Below are 24940 nucleotides of genomic sequence, written 5' to 3'. Positions count from 1 at the left end.
AGGCGTTTGGAAAACTGTAGATTCCCACAACTCGTATTTTGCGAGATCGGCCCAAAGATCCGCAACATCTCACATAACAAGTGCGGTTTTTTTTTCTCGGTAACATATACATTGCCCCCTTATAGTAAGCTCAACACCTCACCAGTGGCGTTCCCAAGGTTGGGGGTTGATGGGGGTCATAGCCCCCTTTGACCCGGCATTCCTCAAAAAACAACATCAAAGGCAGGAAAAGATAGCAAAATGAGGACTGACTACCAAAAGATATACATAACTCCCCTTTCGAAAATGTTCGGCACGCTAATGCCTGCACCTCCTACATCCTGCTGCTGCCATTGTTTTCAAATGACAGATTGGGTGTTGTGATTCTTTCTCCATCATTTTCTTTGAACTTGACATGCAGGAGGTACGTAAAGTATTAAATATCAACTGTATGTTGCTTCGTATTGACATTCTCCTCTATCGGGAGCTAGCGGGAGTATGGAAACTCGAATGTCCTGTCAGCCGAAAGCCACCAAATTAAATACAGCCGACGTAAATTTATGTTGCAGGATTCTAAAACGTAATTAAAGACCATCAGATCACCAATAACCAGTTTTCTGTCTTGTAGATTGTGATAAATATTCAAGATACGACGGCGGGACAAAAAAGCTCGCGGTGTTCTCAAACGGGAGGTCACAGGACGGGGGAGGTGGAGGGAGGCTGTTGATTTTCAATTGCCGGATCCCCCCCGGGAGAGCTGAGCTGTTGGTTTATTGTTTGTGTCGTGTAATTTTACACCGTTCGGACCAACAGCTGTGGTGGCGATGGAAGAATAAGTCAGCAGTTAAGACCACAAGTTATGAAAAGTTTTCACATTATTATTTTGGCTTTCTTATTTCGCTTTCTAATTTTTGAGTTTTCACCTTCACTTTCAAGTTTTGAATTTTTTTTTCTTGCACTACCCGATTAAGAAAAAACTGTCCTCGACTGTGGAAACTGAACCACTATTTAGGCACAACTTGATTTGGTGTTTTAAGTCCACTTTATGCACAGTTTCGCTAATCGGGACTGAACCTATACAGTTTAAAGTGGGATCCGAACCACTCTTGCCTCCACGGGGAATGGCCCGTGAGGTGCAACTTGAAATGATTGATTTGGTTTATTTTACTTCGCTTTTCTGACACTAATTGCAAAGATGAGGATGATTGTCCTTCATGATATGATAAAGGACAGTCACAACGAACACCTTGCCCAGGACGGGATTCGAACCTCCTAGAGCCATGACGTCGCACCACTCCGCCGCACAGGTCGGTGCCACTTGGAAACCAATACTTAACATTTAGGCGCCATCTAGCGACCAATACCAATTTGACAACCCTGTTTCCAAGTACATTCTTCTCTGGATACTAAGGTGAAAGAATTTTCACGGAATATTCTAATGCAAGGGAGCTAGGCTTCGTTGCATGCTAAATTTAAAACATCAACGCCTTTTTGGAATACATCATTTCCAATAGCACTTGACGACTTCAGTGTTTTGTTGAAATATGAAGATATATTACGTGCCAGATATAGTGTTACCCACGAGACGTCTCGTGAGCAACACTAGCCATATTCATATTTGATTACAGTTGAAGCTCTTTGCAAGATTTTCCAACAGAAAGTAAGTGTAAAAGTAACTTAGTTACTTCTCAAGTACCAGTAACTGCAAGTGAGTTACTTTTCCAAAATAAGTAACTGTAAATATGTTACTTCTCGAACAAAGTAATCTGTTACTTTTTAAAATTGAATTCAACCAAGTAACAGTAATCTGTTACTTTTTGAAATTTACTACAACCAAGTAACAGTAATCTGTTACTTTTTAAAATTTAATACAACCAAGTAACAGTAATCTGTTACTTGTTTAAAATTTACTGCAACCAAGTAACAGTAATCTGTTACTTTTTAAAAATTTACTGCAACCAAGTAACAGTAATCTGTTACTTTTTAAAAATTTACTGCAACCAAGTAACATTAATCTGTTACTTTTTTAAAAATTTACTGCAACCAAGTAACAGTAATCTGTTACTTTTTAAAATTTACTTCAACCAAGTAACAGTAATCTGTTACTTTTTAAAATTTACTTCAACCAAGTAACAGTAATCTGTTACTTTTTTAAAATTTACTACCGAACGCTGATTCTCACAGGCCAGATCTTCCCAGTAGAAAGTTATGAATCCGAGAAAGAGAAGAAAATACTTTTTGACAACGGGAAGTTTGGGCGAAGGTCATCTCCATTGGGAGAAGTAACGGAGCAGAGTGGTCCGATAAGGAACACTCAGACACCGGCACAACACTTGGTCGATGTGGTATGTGGGGTAGGGGTAGGGGGTTGCTCTCGGGGAAACTAACACCTTCTCAATCAGCAAGATATGGGAAAGAAAGGGGGTAAAAAAAATAAGAAAATTGGGGAGAGAAGGAAGAAGGAACGTATCAGCTGTCCTCTTTTGCTACAAACTGCCTTCACACTTGATGATCTCTCTCACGGTTATGTTGCAAGATTTTTTTTTTCTTTCAAGGATTTTGCCTTCACCTCGGGAACGCCGTGTGCTTAAAGTACAGGCACGGTAAAAAGTTTACGTTGTTCTCTGTTCAAAAAGAAAGCATTGTGTGCAATGAGTTTCCTAATAGTATGTAAATGTTCCCAAAATTGTGTTGTAAAGCTTTCCAAATCGTTGCAAAAAGTTTCCAAATTTTGTGGAAAACTTTACAATTTGTTTGCATTTTTTCTACAAACCGTCTGCAAGTTTTCCAACCAGTTGCAAAAAAAAAAGTTTTCAGGCTATTTACAGGAAGCTTCTAAATTACAAAAAAAAAGTGTTTTCAAGCTGTCTGCAAAAAAAGTTCCCCAGCCCGTTTGCAAAAAAGTTTCCAACCCATGGCAAAAAGGTTTCCAACAAAAAAAAAGTTGCCAACCCGTTTGCAAAAATAGTTTCCAACCCGCCTACAAAAAAAGTTTCCAACCCGTCTTCGAAAAACCGTTTGCAAAACATGTTTGCCACCCATTTCAAGGAAATGTTTCCAACCAGTTTGCAAAAAAAGTTTCCAACCCAACTCATCTGCGAAAAGGAAATATGTCAATCTTCCTAGAAAAAAAAAAGTTTTTTCCAAATTATATGCAATTGCAAAAGTAGTATCCAAATTATTTGCAAAAGCAGATTTTAAACTGTTTGAAAAATTTAGTCTGTGGGAAAAGTTTCTAAGTTTTCAAGCCAGACCCCACCCCAAGTCCAGCACTTCACAAAATTAAATCCAGCGGATATCCATGCTTGACTACTGTGTCGCCACTTCGCTGGAATCCCAAATACTTGCGGAGAAAAAAACTGCCCATTTCATTAAATTCAACTTCTAATGCTCACTATTCCCCACATTGAGGAGTTCAGCGCGTGCGTGCGGCTATGTACACTTGAAGATTTTCAGCAGCAAGCCCGGTAACTGTCAATTAGTGGGCTAACCTTCAACTTTCTACTTTACTCACAAGTTCAGGATAAAAACAGCGGACAAAAACATCCGTAATTAACTTCCAATTTATACTGTAGATTCCCTCTGCTAGCGTCAGTGAATTTGTGACGTTCGCTTTTACTAATTTCAATACTTTCTCTCTTTCTACCATCCATCCATTTTGATTTCGTATCATGCAAATGGTGGAGATATAATAGACACTTCGAAGTAGCCGCTAGGTGGCAGCCTCGTAGTTCAATCATTGGTACGATAGTACTTCAATCAATGTTGATGTTGTTTTGTCTATGGTATAAAGGTGTGGGCAACCATAGAGAGATATGTGTATGTTTGTGAAGTGGGGGGAGGCCGATTTAGTTCCGCACATTAACATGAGCTGGTTCAAAATAATTTGTCCAACTTTCTAACTGTTGGTTTGGGCAAAAAAAGGTAAAAAAAAAAACACAAAGATATCCTGCCTTTTCACCTTCTCGATACCCTGACCTACATATTCTCTGCTTGGTAGCTGGAAATCACTTACAAAGCAGCAAAAGTAGAGAGAGAAGGGATAGAGAGAGAGAGAGAAAGAGGGAGAGAGAGAGAGAAAGAGGGAGAGAGGGAAACAGTGACCGAGAGAGAGTTGTTTTTACGGCACAAGTCCAAAATGACAGCAGCTCTTGGCGCAGAAAAACACAACAAACTCTCCAGCTCTGTCAAGGTCATAGTTGACGTGGAATATAGGAATGAGTTAAATGGACACTGATGAGCCTGACATTGCCATGTTGGTTTCTAAATCTCAATTCTATCTTCCAATGAGGGTGCGAAATCGTTAGAAAGATACACACGCCTTTGCTACTGAGCGCGTTCAGTAGTAAATTCATGATCCAATAAAAGAAAAAAGGTTCCGTGGTTCTAGTCCCGTCCTGGACCTGAGTGTTCCTTTGAAAGTGTTCCTTCATCCATCATCAGTGGCTGGCATCTTGCCAACCCAAACGACCTTTAACAAGAAATTTTCAGAATATTTTAATATGGAACAGAGAGGGCCAAGAAGATGAGAGAGAGAAAGAATGTTTGACAGAAATATAGGGAGAAAGTGAAGAAAGAGAAACAAATGGGAAAAAAGGTGAGATACAGAGGAGGGGGGAAGAAATGATGGACAGAAACCTGAAAAAATACAGAAAGAAAAGAGAAAGACAAAAAGAAAGAGAAAGACAGAAAAAGAAATAAAATGGAAAAGAAAGAGAAAGACAGAAAAAGAAAGAAAAATACAGAATATAAAGCGAAATGCAGAAAAAGAAAAAGAAAAGACAGAAAAGAAAAATACAGAAAAGAAAGCGAAAGACAGAAAAAGAAAGAAACAGAAAAAGACAGAAAGGAAATAAAGAGAAAAAGAAAGACAGAAAAAGAAAGAAAATGGAAAAAATAGAAAGACAGAAAAAGAAAGAGAAAAACAGAAGAAAAAGAAAGAGAAAAAGAAAGACAGAAAAGAAAGAAATAGACAGAAAAGAAAGCGAAAGACAGAAAAGAAAGCGAAAGAAAAAAGAAAATGGATAAGAAAGAGAAAGACAGAAATAAAAAGCAAATGGAAAAGAAAAAGAAAGACAGAAAAAGAAAGAGAATTACAGAAAAGAAAGCGGAAGACAAAAGAAAAGAAAGTGAAAAAGAAAGAGAGAAAAGGAAAGAAAAATACAGAAAAGAAAGAAAGAGAAAAAAGAAAACTGAAAAAGAAAGAAAAACTGAAAAGAAAGAGAAAGACATAAAAGAAGGAGAAAGAAAAGATAGAGAAAACAGAAAAAGAAAGACATAAAAGAAAGAGAAAGACAGAAAAAGACGGAAGAAAGCAAAAGACAGAAAAAGAAAGAAAGTGGAGAAAAAGAAAGAAAAATATAGAAAAGAAAGAAAAGTCAGAAAAAGAAAGAAAAAGTAAAAGAAGGAAAAAGACAGAAACAAGGAGAAAAATAAAGAAACCGTAAAAAAATGTAGAAACTTGGACAAGAAGAAAGGTTGCAGGAGAGAAGCAGTAAAGGAAAGAGGGAAACAGTTAAAAAGGAAAGAGAGAGAAAGAGAAAGATAGAAACTCGTAAGACGGGAAAAGATGGGAACAGATTAACGAGGGTATCCATCGAAGCAGAATAATTCGTACACCCTCGAGTAGAATTCGATCGATCAACTGATTGATTTGGTTTATATTATGTCCCTCTTCTGCTTCTTTTGGTTTAACCCGAAGAAGAGGATGGGTGATGATATGACATTGATGAAGGGACACTCACAAGGAACACCCATGCACAGTCCGAGATTCGACCGCAAGATCCCTGACATCGTGGCTCGCTGTGCTAACCACTCCACTGTGCCAAGACTCAAACCGTAGCTTAATTATCAGATCAATGGCACGGCAAGGCAGAGACGCTGGTTCGAATCCTCTTTGAGCCTGCATTTTTCGCTGAAACTTCTGCGTAGTACATCTGCCTATGCCAAATCATGATGGAAATATGTGTGGAACTTCGAGAAACTGACTGGGGAAGTTTTTCTACAGATGCATGAAGAAACAAAAAAAAATGTGCTCAATATTAAAAAAATGTGCTATACTATAAAATGATACTTATCCGTCGCACCAATGCCGTTCTATTAGAAATACTATTACAATTACATCGGGAAAGATGCCACCCCTCTCCAGTTAAGATACTTTGCATAAGCATCTCCCCACATACGTCATTGTCCCCATGTGCATACAAGTATCTACCCTTGCTATCCCAAAACTCGCCAAAGCCAGGAATTTCCATTATTAGCACTGCATTCAATGTACTGCGCATGAACGATTTGTTAATTACCCCATGAAAACAAAAATGAATAAACAATGCCAATGCACATTTTGAACATCCCATCTGGTTTTGCTACAGTTAAGAAACGAACAAAACTCTAAAGAAACATCAAAAAGGCTCACGTGGCGTTGAGATAAATTTACATATTTGTTTTGGCGTTTGTGAATTGTTTACACGTGAGCCGTGGCGCCACCTTATATGGGCCTGTGGGGCTCGAGCCCTTCCAAAAACTTGCCTGTTAGAGTGCCACACACGTAAATTTGCCGTTGCGTAGAAACGAATTTTCGTTTCGTCTCCCTCTCTCTTAGCATCACGTGTTCTACCCTGCTCGAAAACCTTCGCTATTGTTGCCATATTGTCATTCCATTCCTGGACACACTCGCGCAAACATCATTGAAAACAATTGAATAGCGCTCCAGCTCGCGGTTCCCACCGTTCGGCAGGGACGGTAATGTGGCAATATAGCACGGCGTAGTGCTTGCTTCTTTTATGCAGTGCATGTTCATTGGCTAGCTAGTAACTAGTGTTGCCAACTGTAATAATGAAGCACTATTTCTGTCACGGAAGGGGAAAGACAGGTAAAGTGGCGGTGAGTTTTGTTGGATTGGAAGCACCATATTTTTATTTTATGCTAAGTATTTGACCGGTTTGACATTGTGTGCGTGTATTGCGTGTGTGTATGTAAAAGTGTGTGTTTGCTAATGAACGTTAAATTCCATAATGCCTCCAGTTCTGTCGAAGTTGAAATCAAAAACCTTGCATAGCTAAGCTCGGGAAATTCTAAGCAACGTGCACGAGTTCATGAAGGAGGAAGCCAGTCATGGTGTTAGCATCCCAATAAAGCATTTTGGCAAGAGAGCAGCGAACAGCAGCAACAAATTGTTCATATTTCATAATTTTGGAATTATTCAAAATAAATAAATTATGTGGCTCCAACATCATTTCAACTCTGGCTCCGGCACGTGTTCTTGTAGAAATTGCATAGAGGAGGCTGTCATTTTTGCTGTTTAATGCGATACATATTGTTTTCTGTGTTAAAATTGCCATGCTTTGATGGGTGACCAAGTTCATAGCAGGGCCGGCGGAAGGGGAGGTCGAACCGTGCCATCGCCCAGAGCGGCAAAATTTGAAGAGAAGAAAAAAATAAGCCTATTTAAAACTGTGATCGAGCGAGATATTCTTTTGCGCTGAATAGTATTGAAATAGCATAAGAAGTCTCATTATTTATTTTATATTTTGATGTTTTAGTTAGGAATATATTGATTTTCAATTTTCCGTTGCTGCGTAATGACCGGGGGGGGGGGGTCGAAATAGAGCGGCATCTGCCGCCACCTCCCAGGGAGGCAAAATGACTAGCGCCGGCCCTGGTTCATAACAAAAGAAAAAGCCGCGCAGCTTATCGTCTAGTGGCAGTATATGTACTTGTTATTGTTGTGGAAGCCGGCATCCTTTGTAAATGTACAACAAAGGCAACCGACTGTCGCCGATCTCAGAGAGGAAATAATAATACTGCTTCAGGAGGAGTGTTATGGTGCAATTGTAGCGGTTTAACATGTTGGCATGTTGTTATCTGCCGTTGCAGTTCCATACCAGTGTATACGGGTTTTGGGAGTGAAAAGTTAGAACGCCACCAGTGCATTAATGCAATGAAAAATAATATATATATATTTTTATTTTGTTTGAAATCACTCAAATAAGGAATCGTATGAAGAAGTCTTCTTTGCAGCATTTTTGGTAATTTTACTTATGTGTTAGTTCATATTTTGCGAATTTTTAGTCCATATGTATGTAGCTACATACAAAGCCACTTGTTAGTACATATTAATCCTAGTCCTGGTAATATGCATGACGTTTAAAACTCAACGTTAGATAGACCTGAATTCTCTAATTTTATTGTTGTACGTAACAGCTGTGCATCGGCGCACTGCAGCGATTTTTCTATCTGCTCCATTAGCAACACTGCTTCTTTAGTTGTTTCGCGCATCGCACGGCAGAAATATCTGCGCTGGACTCTATTATATTTCATATTAGAAATAATGTTCCCGTGCTTTAAAGAACAAAATGCTTCATAATTATACACCTAAAAAAAATTCTCACAATTTATTTACGGACTGTTAACAAATTTTTATGAAATATTTTGAATATTTCTCCATTGAGATACTTTTGAGTGTCCTATATTATTTACACTATCTGTGGTCACATTGTTATTAGAGGAAAGGGATCATAGCCAAGTATGAGGATCAATAGGCATTAAAAACTCTCAAAATAGCAAGGCAAAAAAGTACCGAAAAATACAAAATATGGACTAAAATAGATAAACATCGACAGATTTTTATTAATTTTCCTGGATTAGGCACTGTAAAATCAGCCATATTGGAAATACAATAGACCAAAACAGCCATTATAAAATGACAATTATAAAATTATAAAAATATTGCGTTTCTCTCAGAAATGGCTTGAAACGGTTTTAATGGTAATAGCTTACATTTTCTGGTCAAGAAACAAAAAAAAGGCATTTTAGACCAAATCCTCAGGCTACTTACGATATATTATTGCATAAGATTATAAAGCAATCCTTTGAGTGTTTCAAAAATTGACGCCACTTGCACGTGAATATTGATTGATTTGATTTCTTATTAAGTTTATTTTACTATTTTACTTCACTTTTCTGCCACTGTTGGCTTATCGGTGATGTGAGGATGAACGGTGGTGAGATGAGGATGAAAGGTGGTGAGATGAAGATGAAAGGGGGTGAGATGAGGATGAAAGGTGGCGAGATGAAGATGAAAGGTGGTGAGATGAAGATGAAAGGTGATGAGATGAGGATGAAAGGTGGTGAGATGAGGATGAAAGGTGGTGAGATGAGGATGAAAGGTGGTGAGATGAAGATGAAAGGTGGCGAGATGAGGATGAAAGGTGGTGAGATGAGGATGAAAGGTGGTGAAATGAGGATGAAAGGTGGTGAAATGAGGATGAAAGGTGGTGAGATGAGGATGAAAGGTGGTGAGATGAGGATGAAAGGTGGTGAGATGATGAAAGGTGGTGAGATGAGGATGAAAGGTGGTGAGATGAAGATGAAAGGTGGTGAAATGAAGATGAAAGGTGGTGAGATGAGGATGAAAGGTTGTGAGATGAGGATGAAAGGTTGTGAGATTAGGATGATAGGTGGTGAGATGAAGATGAAAGGTGGTGAGATGAAGATGAAAGGTGCTGAGATGAAGATGAAAGGTGGTGAGATGAAGATGAAAGGTGGTGAGATGAGGATGAAAGGTGATGAGATGAGGATGAAAGGTGGTGAGATGAGGATGAAAGGTGATGAGATGAGGATGAAAGGTGATGAGATGAGGATGAAAAGTGATGAGATGAAGATGAAAGGTGGCGAGATGCGATGAAGGGACAAACACATAGGGATGACACAATACGAGTCCAACGGAGAATTATACTGGCCGTGAATCCAGACGCCAGAGACTCGCTAGTCTGCAAATGTAGACCAGGGCGGATTACGTGGAAGGGAGGTTGACATTTGCGTGTCTCCTAAAAGGATCATTCCCGCTGCACCCCTCGTGAATATTAAAAAGACGTATAAGTTATGTGAATAACATTTGTCCCAAGCGGTGCGAGGGATGCATTTGGAGCAGAACTCTGTAGCTACGATTCTCCCCATTGGCGTCAATCCGCTCATGATTCCAAGAGCAAGCCTGACACATCCTTTTCGGTGCTGATAAGAGAACGTCCTTTTGATCGTTTGCAGCCCCTCCGCTAGAGGTCACCCTCGTAGCGAGCGATATGTATGTATGTATATGCATTTTTTTCGTCGGTTGCGATGCAGGCGCGCTAAAATGTCTCACGTGTCCTTCACGCGATTCGATCTTATCCAGGGCGAAGGTCATCTGTGGGTGAAAGTTCTTTCGGGCTGATAAAAAGGTCTAAAACAGCGAGAATAGGGACCAGCACGAAACACGAGTTGTGAGGTCCGTTCCACCATCACAGTATGTTCGCTTTTCACGTCATCGCGCTGGAGCTTCGATCGTGGCATCAAAGTTGGTACTATATTCAGCGTGAAAAAGGAGGATATTTTATTTTTTAAAAAATTGTCAGCAAAAAAATTAAATTAAAAAAGTAATAAATGTTTCATATATATATATAACTTTATTTATATTTATATTAATTATTTAATTTGTTATGTTAGTACAATTTTTGATTTTTTAGTCAAAATAACGATGTTTTTAGTTCATTTTTAGTTGTCTTTAGAGTATCTTCTGACAGTTTGATAAAACTTCTTACAAAAAATATCTTAAAAGACGATTTAAGACAGTCCCCCCCCCCCCACCTCAGTTCTACTGTATACTTACATTTTCGGTTCGGAATTTACATTTTCCACAAAAGCACAAAATAAAAAATCACTATATAACTCCTTTAACCTGTAGCGCATTACCTACGGACCTCACTCCCACATGCCTCAACGGGTGGGTGTTCATCAAACTGGTTACGGGATGACGTGTAGTCAGCACGACGAACCGCCAGTCGTGCTCGTAGGTTTCGGAGCTCCCCAATTTCCCCTCGATGGTGGGTGGCCACTGTTCCCATACACAGGCCGAAATTTCAGGAGAAAAGTTATGTTTCCCTCAGGTACCAGCGTGCGTCTCGTGGCCACGGTGAGGGACAAAATCAATTTATAAAAAGCCCAGATAAATTTCGCAAGGTTAGACGGGGGGCGGTACAGACTTATTTATTATTGTTGTTATTATTATTATTATGGTCTGCATATAGGTAGGGCAAAGAAAAGAGGCTCACAGAGACATGAGATGAAGGAAGGTTATGAAGGGCAAGAACATATTATTGGTGTAAGTGCATTTGATTATTATTGTTAGCATGTTTCATTGAACATGGCCAGTGGGGGGTCGAAACGTGCCACCGCACAGAGCGGCAAATTTTCAGGGCGGCAAAATTTGAAGAAAAGAAAATATAAGCCTATTGAAAAGTTGAAAGTTATAATATTATATTATATAACTTGGAAGGAACATATCAGTAGTCTCACTTTAAAACCACGGAGTGCCTCAAGGTGGGAAAGCAGATTCGATACCTTAACTCAGAGGTCTCTGATGCGCTCCTTCAAATAAATGCCGACAATAAAACTGTTCAAAATGTCGCACATCAGGCTCAGTGTATTGCAAACCAGTTGTGTGGCTTTACTTTCCTTTGTTCACTAGTTATCTGGAATGGCTTTTTACACCACGTAATGTAATGAGCAATTGTCTTCAAAACGTTAATCTACGATGTGTTGGATGCTGTTAGATTATTTATTGCAAACATATCAGCGCTTTGAAAAAAGCAGGAGTGATGTAACATTTCAAAGTTTCTTAGACGCCACTTGGCAGCCTGGAAGGGTTTCCCTCCCTCCACTCGTGGAGGCGTAGGGGGGTGGCGATCTGTGAGTCCCGGTTCATGAGAAATAATTGGTATCGAATTTAGATATAGATGATTCAAAGATGGACAACACTGCTCAGGGCCGAAATCGAAAGAAGATGCAGTTTCAGTATGATGAAACTGTTGAAGATCCACAAAAACGGTACAAAGTTGATTTTTATTACCAGGTCCTAGACGATTATTTTAGCTCTAAGAGAAAGATTTGAGCAGCTTAAACATCATAGTGAATTTTCAAGTTTCCTGTGCATATAGCACCATGTCATCAAGGCCCATTTAGAGGATGGGGGGGTAGGGCCGCACACATTCTCGATATCGGCCATTTTGAAGGTGATGTGATCAGCACCACTCTCCGGCTGCCTTTATCTCGGAGGGTTGCCACCAAGTACCCATTAATTTGAGGCTGGGTGAACTCCAGAGCCTCTTTATACGGGGACAACGCAGGAAAGAATTCAGACCACAGATCACCAACGCGGAGAGCTGGGAATATTACGTGTAATTCTTTTACAAATCCAATCATATGTCACATAACTACAACGGTAAAGATATGCAGTCAAGCCTTCATTTCTTTCCTAATACTTGTTACATTTCAGATACGTTTAAGAGAGAGAGAGAGAGAGAGAGAGAGAGCCAGAGCCAGAGCCAGAGAGTTTTCATAAAATATAATAATAATATAAAATTAGTGTCGCGTTTTTTAAAGTTTAACTATGGTCGAGCGAGATATCCTTTTGTGCTTAATAATATCTAAATGGCGTAACAAGTCTCATTATATATATTTTATAGTTTGATGTTTTACTTAGGATTAGGCCTATATTAAATTTTCAATTTCCCGTTGCTGAGAAATGACGGGGAGGGGGAGGGGGTGTCGGAAGAGAGCTTCATCTGCCGCCACTGCCCAGAGCTGCAAATTGACTAGCGCCGGCCCTGGTCGGAAATCAAGAAACACGGACATCCGCGTGAGGTTTTCCAGAGTGGGTACAAACGAGGCATATTCCCCCCCACCCTTAAAAGACACTTCTTCAATTTGAAGTATTCATCTTCCTGCAGCGGCGGTGCCAGGATTAATCACCTGGGGGTGCTGAGGGGGTGCGGAATGACATTTAGGGGGTGCGACGTTGAAAATAAAGAAAACATAAAATATGCATGCATGTTTTTGTCCCTAAATCAAATACTAATCAATATTTAGTAGGCATCTATGATAATATGCTAATGAAACTGAAAAATACTAATGACTTGCTTAATTTTTGCCTGATTTTAGCACAACAACGACGTTTGGAAATTTGAAAACAACAGCTTGTTCAAGGGAGGCCAATGGCATATATGGAGGACTAGAGGATTTTTTTCATAGAGAGGCAAGCAAGGCAAGGCAAGGCAAGGCATTTTTCCACGGAGAGGAATATCCCCCCCCCCCAATAGCGTTGCTCACTCTCTCTAAAAGACAATCTTCAGTTTCAAGTTACTATGTTCTTGCAACGCTCTTATAATAATTAACATAAATGACCGTGACTGAAATGTACACTTCAGATTGACATCCATATTTTAAGTCCACTTGATCGACTAATCGGGACTGGGCCTACAGTTTGAAATGGGTTCTGAAACACTATGTGCCTCCACCGGGTATCGAACCCGGGATCCTTTGATTACAAGGCTCAAGCAGTTGAGGTACGCGATTCAGTTATTAATCAAATGTCAAGTACGTTGTATAATTAACAACAACTGCTGAGTGTTCAGTTTGCGTGCGTTGGGTAAAGGAAAGTAATCAGTACTATAAAGTTCTGCAATTTGAAAAAGAAAATAACGCAATAAATACGAAATCATGTAGTAACTTTTATGTAATTATCAATTCACTTTTTTTTTGACTGCTTCACTTTTCTGAAAATGTTCCGTTGCTTTGTTACCCCTCTTTTCGTTTTACATAATGCATAGCCTACCTTTCGTCTGCCCAGATGCTGTGGTGTCAGGACAAAACTGTAAGTGTACAGCAACTTCTTAGTTAAAATCCCGCTGGCCGCACTGTTCCCAATAACGAACTATAACATTTCTTCGCGATGTTTTGGCCTCTTAGTAACAGTCTTTGAAAAAGTCTGAAATGGTACGTTTCTAGAACAAATAGAACGAATTAAGAAGGAAACTACAGTCCCGATAAAACTTCCGTTAAATAATTTCCCGAGAACGACCTGATGATACTTGAAAGCAACTAAAATTTTTGTTCCAATGCGACTTGAAGAAAAGAGGAAGTACAAGTAGGCGGACAACAAAACCGTGTATCAACAGGGCAAAGGAAAACATACAACTGACATTGAGACTGACTGAGCTATATACATTTATAGAAAAACACAAATAGACACAAACAACAAATCTCAAGAAATAAAGACAAGGGCCGCTGATCTTACAGCACAGGAAAATAAATGCGGAATCTCTTTGGGAGTAGGATCAATCCTTGCCTGTTGTAAATAATAACAGCAGTCTCACTTCAGTACCTAACATTCGACACTCAATATGACAACGACATGACATAATATGACACTGTAAGAGGGAATATTTTCGGTAGAATATAGGTTTTGGATAGGGAGTGCTGAAGGGGGTGCGGAAGAAAATTAGCACCCCCTCGCGCCGCCCCTGTCTTCCTGCAACGCCCTATAATAATTAACATAAATTGCTGTGACTAAATTGAAATTATGTGTGTGAAATGTATGATTTTGGGTTTATTCGCCCCTCCCCCCTTGTCCCCTTCAGTAAAACAAAACCTCATCAATTTTACAGTGAAATCGCGGCATCTCCCAGCGTGGGACCCGCCTTTCTGGCAGTGACCCTCTGTTGCCGCGTTTACCAACGAGGGAACTTGCGGTCAAACAACCAATTAGGCCTACTTCTTGGGCAAGAAGCCTTCCTCCCCGAAGCAGCCAGCAGGTAAACAGGATTTTGTCAAAATAACCGTTCTGCGCTGGGAATGGACACCGGTTCCTACGACGGCTGAATTATAGGGTAAAGCTTGGAACTATATACGATACGGTTTCAATAAAGAATCAGTCGCAATGCACGTGTACCAACGTATACCTGTAAACACAAACAAACAGATACTGGCCGCAAATCAAAATTACGTTTTTCATTTCGACCGAACTGACCTTGGAGAAGGAGCATTGCAATGAGATTTCTTGTTACTAACCTTCCTTACCAACACGTGCACGTGGCAACTTGTTTTCCGCGAAAGGCAGTCAGTCAATTTCTTTTCGCCATGCCCCCAGTCGCAGAAGCTCCGCCTATCGGAGAGCAGGCCTTATCACGCCTCGAGCGGCAATTGGCGAAAATAATTGCACGCGAAACACGTACACTCAGCCTTGCTTTGCGGCACCTCCCCCCCCCCCCTTCCTTCGCAGTTCTCCTCAGAAGATCAGGCTGCTATTTCCTGTGGCAGCTTCTGTGTTGTATTTACGTCTTTCAAGGCATCTTTTTAAATGACGATCATTGCTTCGTTACTGCCTTGTGATTGCATAGTGGTTCTATGTATTTCACGCATTTTTATTGTTAAATCGAAATAATGTTCAATTAGTCAGTTTTCTAACAGAATAAGGAAGTAAACAATGCGCTAAATCGAAAAAAAAAATATGAGTGTAAAATAGAGGAACCAGTTTATGTTTTCATATTCTAAACCAAATAACAACTAGTTTCACGATTTCCAAAATTCCAAAAAATAGAGTTTTATGTGCTAGGTCACAAAATGTAAACACAATGACTAAAATTTCTCCTAGCCTTTAAAACATTATCTTGAAGGAGGTGTGTCAAAGTTAATAACAAAATAGAATTACTATGCATTTCAGTCCACTTACTGCATGAAATGTCAAAAAAAAAAAATAATGCAAAAACAGTTGTGCTGGATATTAGCTCATCTGGTAGATCGAGTGAAAAAGTCTCCCTAAGGATATAGTACCTATAATCATAAGCATGATAATAATAATTATTCAAGTTTTATTGTTGGGCTGACTCTGTACATAAATTTCTGGCGACGCCAATGGACGCCAGGTAGCCTACTTGCCCCCCTCCCAGAAAAACAAATGTGGTTGCGCCTGTTTCACTGCAACTCCCGTATTAGAGCTAGGTTTATTTTTTGTAATCTCCCGACTCCAGCATGTATTTCTATAACCATCACGACAAGGTCGCGAAATTGTATTGAACTTTACACAAGAAGATTTTAAAATATACTTGGTTCTCCAGCACCAGTGGAGAAATGCATACAGCTTAGGACGTTATAATCTGCATTGAAACCTGTATATTATATAAAATGTTAATGAATTCTATTGTATAATATTACCCATTCCAGAAACATTTACTGTAGTGACGCCACGGATACAAATGCACAAAATTTGTCGCGACTATCTCTCTAAAATCAATACCGAAAATTCGAAATCTCACTTAAATTCATGGCAGAATGTTGGTCACTTTATTGTATCTTGCAGCAAAGTAAAACCGCAATTATTTCGGCTGTCTAATAGTGTAAATGCATGGTGGTATATGATCGTCTCATCTGATTGGCTTTCCCGTCCAACTGCTGTGACGTGTAAGACGATGATGAGTTTGACTATACAGCAGAGTCTCGCTTATCCGACATTCCGTATTATCCTACATACCACCGGAAAAAAAAAACATCAATCGGCAACAAGAACTGCAAGTTGCGAGCGTAGTCTATTTTTAGTTCAGACAATTCTATAACTGTAAGTTCATTTTTCACTTAATTTTTTCTGTGTTGTAAAACATGATTACTGTATTAGGTTCGTAATGTGTAAAATTATAACATTAGTTTGACGTTTAATAGGCTTTTTCTTAACACCTCCCTATTATCAGACATTTTCGCTTATCCGACGTTCTGCCCGTTTATGTCGGATAAGCGAGACTCTACTGTAATTATATATATATAACGTCTTGTTATAATAAGTTGTAATATACTGAGAAATGCCTCCCCCCTCCTTTTCGCCTTTTTATGGCGGCTGCTGATAAGGAATGAGCCCCCCCGAAATAAATTTTTTGCTACAGGCCTGATATATATGATGTATGTGTGTGTGTGTGTGTGTGTGTGTGTGTGTGAGCGCGCGCGCATATCGTATATTGTATTTTTGGCTATTTCTAAACAAATTACCCAAACAATTTTGCTGGGACTGCGTTCACGGTCTTGGGAGGGAATGGACACCCCTGGTTCACAGTTTATGTTGGTTGGGTAAGAAGCAGTCAGTATGGAGATAATACAGACATGCAAATGGAAAACGTTGCTATACTTATCACCGAAACGAAACTTCAGTTTCCTTGGTATCGCAACAGAGCTGCCCGTGCAGCCGATGGGTTCACCTTATAGCCACGCTGAATCCGTTTCAGCCCAACTTTTATGCAGGTGTGTTTTGCCAAGTTCGACTGTCGGACGTTCTGGCGATGTGGTGGTCACATTGCAGTGTGCTGGTATGTGCAGAATGTATCGAAATGACCGTCGAAATGTTGTTGGAAAATCTTATATTGAAAGTAAATACTGGAGAGTGATTTGAGTGATTTGTTGTTTTAAGTCCACTTTATGCACAGTAAGGCTAATCGGGACTGGACCTATAGTTTAAAGTGGAATCCGAACCACTTGTGCCTCCACCGGGTATCGAACCCGGGACCCCTTGATTACAAGGAGAAGACGCTACCACTGCGCCATCGAGGAGGCCCTAAATACTGGAGAGGGTACACGGAGTGGGTTAATGAGATTTTGGAAGATTTCTATTATTTGTGTGCGTATTTTAAATAAAAAATAATAATTTCAAGCCACATTTTTCTGGCTCCCGATTGATAGTTCTTGGTTGTTCTGTCTCTAAAGGTTTACGTTCGTAAACTAAGTCAATATTATTTTTATTGTCTGTTACTGTTACCCAAACAACAGAAGTAGTTCTTTCTAGTTTTCTGTTTAAGAACACTTTATGCACAGATAAGGTAATCAGGACTGGGCCTACAGTTTAAAGTAGGATCCGAACCACTGTTTGTATAAACCCGGTATCGAACCCGGAACCTCTTGATTACAAGGCGAAGTCATCAGGGAGGCACAAGATGTCAAGTATAAAGAGCGCATGGCTCTATGCATCTGCTGAAATCGCCGATAATGACAAAATAATTTGGTTTCGTTCAATCCTCGTGTACGCAAGAGTACCTTGGCGCCAGTGTGACAGCTCACACTTATTTACATGTTGTTGTTCTGCCGTGTGCAGGGGTGCCCACAGGGGGGAATTATGCGCAGGCTGCGCCATCGAGATTTTTTTGGGGGATTTTTTCCTTCAAGTATAAAATTCAATATTTACATTTTTTCCCAACATATAGTATGTAAAGATTTTACACCTTAAATGCACCATATTCAATGCATTAGATGAAGAAAAGAAAGTGTTTAAGGGCATTATCGAAAGGAAGGGATATCTAACTCTTACATATTAGACCATAATTGATGATAGGTGGGTTCTGGGGGGGGGGGTGGATTCTGAATTCAACTTTGGGGGGACAGTATTCAACTCTACGTCTTAGATTATGGCGGGTATTTTAGTTGGAGGGGGATTGAGCATTAAATTGACGGGGTATCCAATTCTTCAGTATTACTATTGTCTTACACTGTTGCGGAAATTATGGTATGGGAGACTGAGAATTATTTTTTTGGAGGAGGCAATATCCACTCTTCAATATCAACAGTAAGTCTTAAATTGGCATGGAAATTTTGGTGGTAGGATTATGAAACTCTTGATAAAGTGTTAAATTTTAGATTGTGAATGAGTTCGAACATTAAATTTTGGAGACTGTATTTAGCGGTATGGTTGTCACACGTTTTCGACCCCGAACGTGCCAAAGGAGAAGCTGGAAAAGACTAAGAAAGTATTGACACCCTATTAAATTAATATTCTTGAAAGCCTGCAAAGAAATGGATGTTAAAATTTTCTTCTGCCCGTGTACGCTAGTGCAAAAGTTCGATCCACTGGTTGAAACTCCAAAATTTCGGTACTGACCCAGCATTTTCAGAAAATACCTAATAAAAAGTTTTTGACAGGCCCTGCCCCTCAAAGGGCTGTTACGCCACTGCAGTATTCATTTTTTTCTGGTTTCAACAACAAGAATTGTATTAGTTTGTCATACAACTTCGAACCTCCATCACTGTGCAATGTGGCTCTATGGGGAATACATACCAGGAAGCCATCATTACAATATGGGTATGATTCATCGCATGTAAGGCACACACCTTCTCGGCCAATCGCCGTATTTCATCTAACGCAAAGGTGGAATTCTTTCGTGGTTAGGTTAGGCTCGTTAGGTTAAATCTCTCAGCATAAACACACTCTATTTAGCCTAACAATTAGTGCATTTAACCTGACGTCAGAAGACGAAATACTGCGCTTGACCGAGAGGTGTTCGACTGTCCGATAGGTGAGACCCTTATACAAAATAACCTAACTTAGACTACCTGTGAATCCTGAACAGCGCTGGCATCATCTCAACACGTCAAAACCGTACAAACATGTCAGGTGGACTGTAATGTACTGTTCTTTACAATTACACATAGGAAGTTAAAAGTGACAAATTTTGTATGCATTTCTTCAATCCAATATTTCTAGAGCGTTCTTTATCGGAAATCATGATCCATTCGTGGAACGTTCAGCGAGTGTGACTGTCAGAATGGATAGCCTACGCAGGTTATATCTACAGGGAATGTATGTACAAAAAATTATACACAGTTAGCTCCAAAATATTGAAATACAATGGAAAATATACAGGTATATACCAAGAAATAGGAGGAAATACTGCAGTAAGGCAGGGGTCACTAACTTTATTCTAAATTGCTAAGAAGATCGAGTTAGATTTATGGGGATGGTCGTAAAAAAAATTTTGGTGAAAGAGATCGTTGATGTAGAATTAATCAGTCTAACAATTATAATAAACTATTAGTAGTATATTCATGGGGAAACTGTTATACTCATGCACCAAGTGGTTCATCATCTGACACAACTACTGTTCTTTATTGTTCCAGATGTTATAGCCATGCTCGGATTTTGTTACAACTTATGCCAAACTGATTTAATGAATATCTTTAAGTTGGGGATCTTAGTCGTGAAATGAATGTTGTGATATTTATGAAATTTTAGAAACTCTTGCATGAGACCACTTATTTCATCTGTTTGTTTCATCAACGTTACAACATAACAAAGCATCAAAAGATAAACCAGATACTTCACTTAAAGTTAATTTGCGAGCTAACTGATTTTTATGTAAGTTATTTTGATCGAATGAACCGAAATTCATTTCTTTCTTTCACTAAGTTGTCATAAATACTAAATTTCTTTGCTTATAATTATGAGCATTGCTTACGGTACAATGTGCAAGTCATTGCTTGTATAGATCAAACATTTTAGCTTTTCTTGCAGATCTTGGCAAAGTCCGAAGACGATAAAACAATGATTTACACTATTTCAGATCCACATTTTGTAACTTTTATCTGCAGAAAGTTGAACTTCAGTTGCGGAAACGTGACCTTTTTTGTAGTGTGTGCAAGGTTAAAGGTCCACTCCGACATAATCGTATATAAACAAATACATTATAGCTCTTGCTCAAAATATAATTTTATAAACAACACTGTTAAGAGTTTTGCATTCTCAATTGACCGGTAGCTTCGTCGCCGTCATAACATGTATTATAATGAGGAAGCAAAACTGGTAGCTCCACGATATCCTCAGGTTGTGTCATGGCGGCTGATATTACTACACAAGTACAGTTTCTTACACCGGGAAACACACATGGGTAGTGCCACGTAACAAAAGAAGAACGCATTACGTCCAATATTTTCGGTACATAACAACATTAGACCAGACAATTTTAACCTTTATTATTGTTTATATTTGACCCAGCTGGCAGCACATTTAAACATTTACAGCTGACTCGAAACGAGGAGCTTTGAAAAAGTGCAAGAAACACCGTTATTAAATAAATTTAGTTTAGTTTAATAGAGAATTTCGTAAATATTGAACAATTTACATGTCAATGTCAAAGAAGAAAGGACAGTACCTTACTGACATATATCGCTATATGCTTGTACACGGTAATAATAATAATAATACACTGTGAAATCAAGTTACGGGCAGCCATGTGGAAAATAATTTCTCAACTGACTTAAAAATAACCGAACCTTCTGTTATTCAGAAGTGCATAAGTTGGTTCAGAATTTAAGGCTTGTGTATATTTAAACATTATAAGTTTGCATTAATAAAGTTTTTACCAAAACTACAACGAAACAAGTTTCAAACTGGCAAAACGTTTACATAGTGGTGCTGAAAAGTTTGAAATGACAAGCATACAAAATAGTAAATACCGGCGTTGTGGATTTACAAAATGAATTTGCAAACAAGATGACTGTGATTTGCCGAAACGCAAAGGTGGAATTTACATTGAATTGTCATTAGAAATTCTTAATTGGAAAGAGGCCCTCCAGTGCAATGGTTTCGTACAAATTTGAAAGTGTGTTTAATCTACGTCATACACGAAAATTCCCGAAAACAACAACAACAAAAGGGAAGAGTCCGAAACGTAACACATAATGTACAATTGATTGATTTAGTTTATTTTAATTCGCGTTTTGTGCCTCTTGGCTAATTTGCGAAGATGGGGATGAGTGACGAAATTGATGAATGGACATTCACAAACAACCAAGCCCGAGCGGGATTCGAACCCGGGACCCTTGGCGTCGCAGCGCGATGTGCTAACAGGGTTCTGCATATATAATGTACAATTAGATGAGCAACCTAAAATACCACACTTATTCCAAAGTACCTCTAGACATCAAAGTGTTTACTCAAAAAGTACAAAAGTGGAATCTTTATGCATCATAATCGTTATAAATGCGTAATTATAAAAGTTCAAATGTTGTCATCCATGCTAGTGCTACAAGTGACAAACTAGCAAAAACATTTTCTCAGTTCTACGGAAAAGGGTATGCAAGTAGAAACATATAAGGCAGTAAATACTGCGAATTTGTAAAACTAATTCGCAATTTGGCAATGGAATGGCAGCGATTTGGCAAAACGCGATGTCCATGTACTTACCGGCGCACCGGTAAGACGCTTTAAATTGAGGTAAATCACACACTATCCTTGCACTAAACTTGAAAGAAAACATTTCGTATAGAATGACATGCAAAAATTCTTCATAATCGACGATTTGCACAAGTCCTTTAAGCCGCAAAACACTTGTAACATCCTCAAGGCTTACTTACCTACGTCGGTACCTTGTTAGAAGAAGTAGTTTTCTTGAAATCACCAAGAAAAAACATCACATTTAACTTGCACTTGTATCGAAGATCACTTAATGTTACTTCACAGATCTCCTAGCACTTTCGATTTGCACAGCGAACCAAATAATGCACCTGCCGGCAGATCCTTCTAAACATTTGTGTGTCGCGGCCTTGGCGAAAGCTTTCCGCGGGACGGCCTGGTTTTCTGCAACTACTTTACGGACCTACCTCAACTCGTTCTGGACTGGGCATGCTGCCTGTCTTCTACGTCATGCAACTCAAGGGTCATGAACGCACTTGTCCTCGGTTTTGCAACTCTTTTCCTGATTCGCAAACGAACAAAACAAATGCGTTGCGATTAGGCCGTTCAGCGACAGTGTTGCCAACTCAATTGCTTTTTACCTAAAACTGGCCATTTTGCATATTTTTTGCACACTTCGTAGCAACAACAAATTACGTCCGTGAAGTTAACTAGTTCCACGATGGAAAGTTTACCCTTTTCAAATAACGATAGTCTTTGTTCTATTTCCAGCAAACGCTCACGAAATTTCAATTCACTGACATGTTTTTGCCTCTTTCATTCTGTCAAGTAAACAACGTTCTTTTTACCTGAATCTTAGTCGACAGAAACCGTAATGTGTAGACATTAGACTTGCACTGGTTGTTATTTCTGAATTTCAAACATGTTCCAATACAATTATTTCATTCATAAGTAATTTGCTTGCCTGGCCCCGGCGCCCACCCAGCGTCGAATAACATGGGTACCTGGGGGAAACCCTGGGGGGTAAAGGCGGTCAGGGGCGTGATGCTGATCACATCACCCCCACTCACGACCGGATCAAGAAAGTGTGGGGCGTTACCCCCACACCCCCTATACGCCTTCATGGCGTGGTGCTATGCACAGGGGAGCACTTTACCTTTATCTGTGTGCATAACACTGTAAGAGTTTGTGCAACAATAGCCTAATCCACAGCTTTCTCCACAATGCTAGTGCAAGAAGAGGAAAACAATGCATTGACTAAATGGAAATATTTTGTACGCGAAAATGAATTGGATAATTTCTAAGACCCCTTACCAAAAAGAAAATGTCAACTTGCATACGAGAATTATTTTCGTCACTCAATGAAGACATTTTCAGGTATTTGAACAACTCTTTGCCGTACTGGGGGCCTCCCCGATGGCGCAGTGGTAGCGTCGCCGCCTTGTTATCAAGGGGTCCCAGGTTCGATACCCGGTGGAGGCACAAGTGGTTCGGATCCCACTTTAAATTGTAGGCCCAGTCCCGATTATCCTTACTGTGCATAAAGTGGGCTTAAAACACCAACTCAACAACTCTTTGCCGTACTCTAAAGAGAAGCTGAACACTTGCCTGCAAATTTCCGATTTTCGCAGTATTCTTCGTCAAATACGCATGGAAACATGGAAAGCGTTAAAATTCACAAGGATCGCTAGAAATTGCGTAAATGTCAAATTGGCGTAGTTTGGCGACTTGCTTTGCATAAAAATATCTTTCTGGCAAACAGTCAACGTTTCTCGGTGTTATCGCGAATCTGAAGCCCCTAACCATGACCTATCTTGCAGTTTTCTTGTAGTTGTTGCATCACATAGACGATGGCGGCGCCACTGAACGGCATATCAATAGAAAGAAAGAAAAGAGAGACACACGTTATCCTAGATATCTGCAAGATTGATACTTTATACATGTAAACAAATTCTTTATGAATTATGACTGTGTTGGAAGAAATTAATTTAGTATTTATCTGTGTATATTTGTGGATCAAGTGTCTTTGTTTAGTGAATAAAATACACGACTTCCACTGAAGATAATGAATAAACCATTTCAGTAAAATGTTAATATTTTAATTTATGCAAGTTATTGTGCAACTAATGCAATATATTCATTGATTTATCAAATAAACCGGATCAACTATACGAAGCCAGACTCCAAGGTTCAAATTCTGAGGAAGGCATGGATATATTGTACCTTTATTTGTTCCATGATCTATTTCACGAGTTCCAGTGTTCGAAATACAAGTTGGTGCTGGGGATTGGTATCTCCAACTGGGGAAAATTATGCAAATCATCCCCCAGCTGTCACATTGACTCTGTGTTAAATCATAGAACATCCCCCGAACTAGCCCTAAGGATAGAGAGAACATCCCCCAGCTAACATTTTACTCAAGAGTACTGATCATTCACTCTCATAGTCCAAATTATTTGTTGGTTTTTAAGTCCACTTTATGCACAGATAGGCTAATCGAGACTGGACCTACAGTTTAAAGTGGGATCCGAACCATCGTGTAATGTGCCTCCACCGGCTATCCGGGACCCACTGATTACAAAACACAATAGAAAAAATCAACAAGTGACTTGAGCATAATATAGAAACAGGGTTTATCTGTGGAATTTTTTAAACATTATTTTCTCGGTTTTGTTCACGAAATAACATTAACTTATAATAAGGATACGTTTATTAGATTAAATGCAAAAATAGTATGATAAACAATGTTATCGATCAATGTTCACTGAATAGTAATTTCACAATAAGGGGCACTAGTACTTAAATTAAATTCCTTAGTTGAAAATTCTAATTCATATGAAGAAATACAAACATGAAAATGTCATACATAATCAACGCAATCATTTCAAGAATCTTTGAGCCGACCTCCGTGGAGGAGTGGTTAACACAGCAAGCTACGACGACAGGTGTCCCGAGTTCGAATCCTGGCCTGGACATGATTGTTCTTTGTGAGTGTCCCTTCATTTTCGAGTGATCTGAAATTCCCTCATATATGTTTGCTTAAGTAGGTTAAGCTTGTCCCTTACTCTCCTGCACGTGTATATTTCATAATACGAAAAATAACTAAACGACTGCACTTTACGACCACCTGATAGCCTGAAAACGAAAGTTATTTGAGTCTATTTTCAGTCAGGGACATATTGTTATGTCTTAGTTAAGGTGTCATAGCTG

General features: G+C 39.3%; 1 protein-coding gene across 1 annotated transcript in view; it reads right to left on the bottom strand.

The window, feature by feature from the left end:
* Positions 1-22185, bottom strand: part of LOC145993804 (uncharacterized) — a 101874-nt gene extending 79689 nt beyond the window's left edge. Inside the window, exon 1 of the mRNA XM_083129618.1 lies at positions 21952-22185. The gene's annotated coding sequence lies outside the window, so the exon portion shown is untranslated. The remainder of the gene's footprint in view (positions 1-21951) is intronic.
* Positions 22186-24940: the final 2755 nt, after the last annotated feature.

This window comes from Lepisma saccharinum, chromosome 10, assembly GCF_977018435.1.
Source record: "Lepisma saccharinum chromosome 10, izLepSacc3.1, whole genome shotgun sequence".
NCBI lineage: Eukaryota > Metazoa > Arthropoda > Insecta > Zygentoma > Lepismatidae > Lepisma > Lepisma saccharinum.
The sequence above is the reverse complement of the archived record's forward strand: the minus strand, read 5'-3'. Positions and strand labels throughout refer to the sequence as shown.